We start from the raw sequence: 7,681 nt of genomic DNA, 5'->3' as shown, positions 1-7,681 counted from the left end.
GTAAGAAATTTGAGTTGACCACTCAAGCCACCTCTGTATCCTCCCAACAGGATGCAGTTGTAAAAATGGGGACTAAACAGACTCTAGATGTATCCTCTCAACAGGGTGTATCTATTGAATAGAGCATTCACCCCAATACACCATATAAAGAGTCTGCACAGCGTGCACTTGAAGCAATTCAAGTGTATGGTAGGAGAAATAAGGATGGCACACACTGTGAGGGCACATCTTTTGATGCTCCCTCATCTATTTAGGGGGAGCTTCCAACACTCACATCTGAACAACAAACTATCATATCTCAAATTTCTTCTCTACCAACAGCACTTGAATCTAATTCTCAAGTGTAAGCTAACTCAAGTGACTTGGTTCAAGAAACCTTGCTCACCACCTAGACACTTCAATTAGATGGTGAGAGGCTACTATCTGGGATAGACCTTGATGACACCATCAACGCTATGGGGGATTCATCAGTTTTTATCGAAGACCCCATGGAGATACTAAACGCACCTTCATGTGCAAATCAGTCTTCACAGACTGTAAGGTTTGAGGGTAGTACTCCTGAGGGGGAGCTATCTAAATCCTCTCCAATTTAATAAGAGGTTCCTCATGTAGGAACAAATCCCCTCAAAACCCTAGCAGAAATTGCCTTGGCAGTAGATGCTAAGAGTACAATTGCCAATGATCCTGTCATAGGGGAGGCAAGTATAGCACATTCAGGTGACAGTGTGGTGCAAGACACACAAAGGTTTGAGACTGGTGCACATGGCAGTAACCCAGTCAAATCCCCTCTAATTCAACTGAAGGTTCCCACAACTAGTGTGGAATAACAACTAGCCATAACCACAGAGTAATCTGTGAGTAAAATTGTGACTTTAGTCACATGTGTTTCTGAACCCTCAACTTCACAACCTCAACAACCACACATCCTATCACAATGGCTGCAAGAATCTGGTTCTAAACCCACATCTATTGATGATCTTCTAGTAGAACATATTTCTGGACTGGAAAATATCTCACAGCATCTATTGACTTCTGATATGAGCAATCAAGACTATCAAGCCATCATACTCACTTACAATGAAGATGTTGAAAAATAGAAGAAAAAGATTGTGACTGGTGAAGAACATGATGGAAATGTGGATGCATGGCTATCTCAGGATTTTATATTGGAGATGGATCAAGTCTTGGCAAGATTTAGGGAAGAGTATATTACTATTCTTGGGAGCAATGCCAAAGTCTTGACTCCACAGGAGGTCTATAATGCAGTGACTGAGGTCTACAAAGCTCAGCTCAAGTCTTTTTATCTTTTTGGTAAAGATCTTGAAGTCAAGATGACTGGTCATGAGGATAAAATCAGGAAGCCGGTGAAGGATAAAATGGATGAAATCATTCCATCTCAAGTACAGATCACCTCCAAGTTCAAGCGTTTTGCTGATCAGATGTCAAGGATGGATCTTACTACAATTGAGAAGGAAGTCGAAAATCTCAAACAATCATTTATCTCTCTCCATACAGTTGTCCAGCAGCAAATCACTTATTCCAATGACACTAAGGTCAAGCTGGACCAACTTCACCAAAGCAGATATGAGCTTTCAGCATTGCTTATGGAAGGCATCAAACAGGCTGTAGAAGAAATTTTTGGCATATCAACATCTACTAGCTCTTATGAGCCTGGCTCCACTTTCACAAATCTGCAAATCCAATCTCTTCAAACTCAAGTCTCAGCACTGCAAGACTCCAATGCTTCTCTCACTGCACAAGTTCAAGCCTTGACTTCTCTTGTCAAAATCCAATAGACAAACATTCAGACCCTGGTGGATTCTCACAAGCATCTCCAAATGCAAAACTCAGTTGCTTTGGGAGCCATCATGGGGAAGCTCAACATCCCTCTACCATCACTTCCAGAATAGATAAGGCCTGAAATTCCTATTCCCCTTCTCATGTCTGCCAACAAGACTAAGGGGAGATAGGGGCTAGGCTAGCACAATCCAAATCATCTACTCAACATGTCCAAGGTACTACAAAGAGCTCAAGTCAAGAAGTAGATATTGATATGGAGAGGCTTATTAGGGCTGCTGAAGGACCAAGTTTGAGCATGAAATTTGATGAACTGCTCAAAGCTTTAAGGGTTTCTCTCAACAATAATCTCTTCACCTACAAAAAGGCCTTGGACAGGACAATAAACTCTTTAAGGGTGATTATGGTGACCAAAGACAACTTTCAGGAGAAGAGGATAGTGATAAATATAAATGATTTTAGGGTTGATAGGTGTATGCAGGTGTCCCTCGATTAACTTATCTCAAGGAGGGCATCTGAGTTAGACATTCTAATTAGCAAAGTTAGAGTGGTGATTAATGAAAACACTCTCTTGATACATGAACTAAAGAATGCACAAGTGGTTGCATTTCCAGAAGCTTATCTAGAGCCTAGAAAGGGAGTTGCATACATCTGTCCAACCACCAAGCACTTCAAACACTTACAAATACCTAAATATTATCTCATGGCCAACAAGAAGCTTATCATGATTCTGGAAACTGAATTAAAAGCAAAGAAGAATAAAACTTTTGAAGATGAGGAGATGATCAAACTGTTGAAAAGGTATCTGAGAAATCCTGAAGCCACCATTCCTAAACTCAAATCAACAAGGATAATTTGGATGATGATGAGCAGAAGAAAGATGATCAAAAATCTTTTGGCTCAAATCCAAGTCAATCCACTAAACCATCAGGAAGCAAGGGTGGAGAAAAGAAGAAGGAGGATGATAAGAAGAATGAAGAGAAGAAGAAAGCAAGTGAGCGAAGAAGTAAAAGAAGACATGATGGCTCAGAACCATAACAAACCCTAAAAATCCAAACACAACAAGCTTAACCTTTAGCTCAATCTTCAAAATCAACCATCTCAAACATCAAACCTTCTCAAACCTCAAAGCCTAAATTTCTTTACAAATAAATTGCAAACTCTTTCCTAAAAATCCCAATCACCCCAAGCCAGACATCTCCAAAGAAAATCTCAGTTCCACCTTCTGTCAAACCATCACATAAAACTTATTTCAAGACTGTTGGGAGAAAAACTAAGAAGGCCAAGTCTACCAAGAAGGTTGAAGTCACTGAAAGGGCCATCTGGAAGTGCTTTAAGTAAAATGACTTTCTACCTCTAAATTGGTGCATTTCAGATGAAGATTATTTCCAATAGTTAGCTGAAGAAATAGTTAGAGTTTGGGTTGTACACCTAGGGGAAGTCATAATATACTATGAAGATGGGTCATTCGCCTTCCTTGACTGTGATTTGCTAGATTCACTTTCTCCCACAGAAATTAAGAGAATGATAAGTTTGCTAAAGGACAAGGATACTGCTACAAGGGCATGGAGATCAGTTCTAGCTGAATGGTTGATTACGAGGGAGGAAATAAGAAAAATAAAAGAGGCTGAATTTGAAGAGAGAAGGAGGAAATATTATGAAGAAATAGAGATGTTCATAAAAAGATCAGAAGAGCTCAAAGCCAAAGAGATGAGCAGAATTCCTAAGATGGGAAATTTCTAAACATCAAAGCTGGTGGATTTTCAAGATTTTGGATTGATTTGCTAGACAGTGGTTATCCAAAGGTAGCAAGATAAAAACTTCTAAGCTCTAAGTGGAACACCTATTATAGAAGAACTTGAAATTCTTGATCACTTGAAGGATCTACTTAGAGAATAAACAGACACAAAAACTGTCTTTACCTGATATTTGTAACCATTGAACTTTGTAAATCTTCTAATGTACAAAAGTTGTAACTATATCAAGATTTTTGTATTAATTTCATTTTCCATCATTTTAAACTTGGGGTTAGTCTTGTTAACAGGCACGAATTTATGTTAAGCAATCTTCTCAAAAATTGGGAGAGATTGTTGTGCAAGACATGCCTGTACTTTAACAAGACTAAGTCAATTTGACAACCCTAAGTGAATTGTATTGTTATCTTAATTTGCATTTTGTACTTGTAACATTAAAAGTCTGTAAAAATGTCAAAGGAGCAGACTTGAGTATTTTTCTATAAACATTGTCAAGCTTAAGAATTCTATCTGGAAGATCAAGAAAATCATGCCTCAGAAAAATTATGAAGAAGCTTGGAGTTGAATAAATCTGTTTTAGGAAAAATATTCTAAGTCAAGATCTCTACAAGTCACAGATTTAGTGTTATAGAGAAGTCATTCGAGAACTCCAGAATGGCTTATAGATAACTCAGGAAAGCTACTAGAGAACTCAGAAATATCGACAATCCAAATTGAAGACATAAAGACTGGAGATATCGACAAGTCATTTCTTCACTAAAGAACTCTGAGTTATCGATAAGTCAAATTCTACTAGAGAACTCAGAGTTATCGATAAGTCCAATTCTACTAGAGAACTCAGAGATATCGATAAGTCAAAATTCACCAGAGAACTCTGAGATATCGACAAGTCAAATTTGACTAGAGAACTCTGAGTTATCGACAAGTCAACAAGTCACTAGAGAACTCAGAGATATCGATAAGTCAAAGTGAAGATATGAAGACTAGAGATCTCGACAAGCCAAATTCTCTTATAGAGAACTGAGAGACCTCTACAAGTCAAATTAACTATAGAGCACTAGAGATCTCGATAAACCATTATACTTATCGAGATATCAAGTTCTCTATAGACCAAACTGGAGATCTCGAGGTAAAATCTCAAAGTACAGAATTACAGATCAGTTCAATATCCAAGATTAACAATCAACAAATAATCCAACCAGCTGGATTGACAAGTCTATAAAAAGTATCTTGAAGAGTATGCAAGATCAATGGTGAAGATTAACTGATAAAGGAAGATCAAAGTTAACACAGTGTGCAAAGATATGCTAAGCTAGAAATGGAAGATATATTTTTCCTAAAATGGAAATAATAAGTGACAGTTTACTAAAGTAAAAAGTATGTCTTATTATACAATGTGTAAACCAGAAGTTAACTGAGTTATAAAGTTAACACTGGTCCTTTGTTTAGGAGTAACAATTTAAGACAGAAAATCTTGTAACTATCTCGAGAAGAAGCTAAGCTCTTTATCAACAAAGAACCTAGAAATTTTGTAGCAAAACATTCTTAATTTTAATATAAAATTAAGTGAATTTTGAAAGATTTGTTTTCTTTACTGTTTCATGTTTAATTTTAGAAGTAACACATTTTACTACAAGATTTAATTTATTTTGTTCAACCATAAAAAGCTCAAGAAAAGCACAAAAACAGTAAAACACATTCACCCCCCTTTGTGTGTTATTCATTTCCTAACAGCTCATGTATACTTGTTCAAATTTATGTAGATGATATTATATTTGGCTCCACAGATGAGAAACTTTGCAAAAAGTTTGCCAAATTGATGCAGAGTAAGTATGAAATGAGCATGATGGGAGAACTAAATTACTTTCTTGGATTACAAGTTAAGCAAGTTAGTGATGGAATCTTCATTAGTTAAACCAAATACATTTATGATCTTTTAAAGAAGTTTGACTTAATGGATTACATATCTGCAAAAACTCCCAAGGCCACTGCAACTAAACTTGAATTAAACACTACTGAAAAGTCTGTGGATATTTCAAGCTATAGAGGCATGGTTGGCTCACTTTTATATTTAACAGCCTGTAGGCCAGATATAATGTTTGCTACTTGTCTCTGTGCTAGATTTCAGGCTGATCCTAGAGAATCTCATTTAATAGCTATTAAGAGAATTTTCAGATATCTCAAAGGAACACCAAAACTTGGCATTTGGTATCCTAGATATTCTGTTTTTGATCTAACTGGTTATTCAGATGCAGACTATGCAGGTTGTAAAATTGATTGAAAAAGTACAACATGAACCTGTCAATTTCTAGGAAACAAGCTAGTATCCTAGTTCAGTAAAAAGCAAAATTCAGTTTTTACTTCTACAGCTGAAGCTGAATATATTGCTGCTGGTAGTTGCTGTGCACATATTTTATGGATGAAAAATCAACTGTTGGACTATGGTCTACAGGTGAATAAGATTCCCAGTTTCTATGATAACACAAGTTTCATTGCCATTACTGAAAATCCAGTACAACATTCAAGGACCAAGCACATTGACATCAAGTACCATTTCATTAGAGAGCATGTTATGAATGATACTGTGGAACTTCATTTTGTTCCAAGTGAAAAACAACTTGCATACATCTTTACCAATCCACTTGATGAATCCACCTTTACTAGGTTGGTAAGTGAGTTAGGTATGCTTAATTACTCTTGTTATTCCCTAACAATACAACAAGAATTACAGAAGGGGAGGTTAAATATAATTCTAGCTTCTTTTTGAGATTTATAAAAATATTCTAACTCAATAAATATATAAGTGTTTTGATTTGTAAAGTGCGGAATAAAGAATTAAGTAAATCAAACACAAAGTAATAAAAGCACAAGTCTTTAAAACTTTCTGGAGGATTTGAATGTATCCACCAGATATATATATATATATATATAAATATATATATATATATATATATATCGATTTGAGAACTCTGTGAAGCTCGAATTGGCTCACAACTGCTTTACAAGTTGAACAAATAAACTACAGAGAAATTCTTAACAAGTACAGCTTTTTCTATTTCTCTTCTAAATGTGTTTGCTTAGTTGTTTGTTCTACTAGCTACACTTGGTTTATATATCACCAAGTTTACATGGTAATAAGACAGAATAATAAAACAAAACCTATCAAGTCTAACTCCATGCTGCTTCATTACTCTATTCCAGCATCTTTGAATATCTTCATAATAGCATGGAAATGGTAATGCTTATTTGTTCTCAATTTCCTGCTAAACAGGCTGCCACATTCATTTTGTAAACACCCAACGCATGTGACTGTGTTGTCACTGTCAACAGATATTTGAATTGATCATCCATCGGGTACATGCTTGTCATCCGTCGGGTAGCTTTATTGATCATCCGTCAGATAGCTTTGTTGATCATCCGTCGGGTAGCTATCTGACACTTGACTCCATTTCATTAATGCAGAATTACAAGACATCTCCTATTTAAAATTAATCAACCTATTCTGCATATTTACTAGTAGTCAACATGACTTATAAGCTCCTACAGAATCTACACAAAGTTGTTTGCAGAAATGTGCTACAATACTTATTATTACATAAGCTACTCACTCGATGGATGTCAAATCATCATCCGTCGGGACTATATTGAATCATCCATCGGGACTATATTTGATCATCCGTCGAGTGCTAAAAAATTCACTAAGTTTAATCTACTAAGGTGTTTTGTATGATTTATCATTAAGTTCATAACATATTCCTAACAATCTCCCCTAATTTATGTCTACTGGAATTTTAGCCATAAATTAAGAAAAACTTGATGATAACAAAACACTACTAAGAATACATATTGAAAATAGTAGATAAAACTAATAAGTACTGCAAAATTTACTGAAAATTGAACAATGCAAAGTATACAAAAAATAGATCACAATCATTATCAAGATGTTCCTCTAGTCTGAGCAGATAAGTTTATTTCCTTGATTGTCTAGGTTTCTTCCCAAGCCTCATGTTGTTCTCTTCTATCTGGTTTTGGAGTTGTCTATGGCATTCAAGTTCATCAGCTTCTGAGAGATCTAGCATTCCTTGCATTTCCAACAGAGTCTCATTGCTAGAGATACTCAATTGGTCCTC

The sequence above is a fragment of the Apium graveolens genome, chromosome 9 (assembly GCF_009905375.1).
Source record: "Apium graveolens cultivar Ventura chromosome 9, ASM990537v1, whole genome shotgun sequence".
Classification (NCBI taxonomy): domain Eukaryota; kingdom Viridiplantae; phylum Streptophyta; class Magnoliopsida; order Apiales; family Apiaceae; genus Apium; species Apium graveolens.
Note: the sequence above shows the minus strand (reverse complement) of the source record.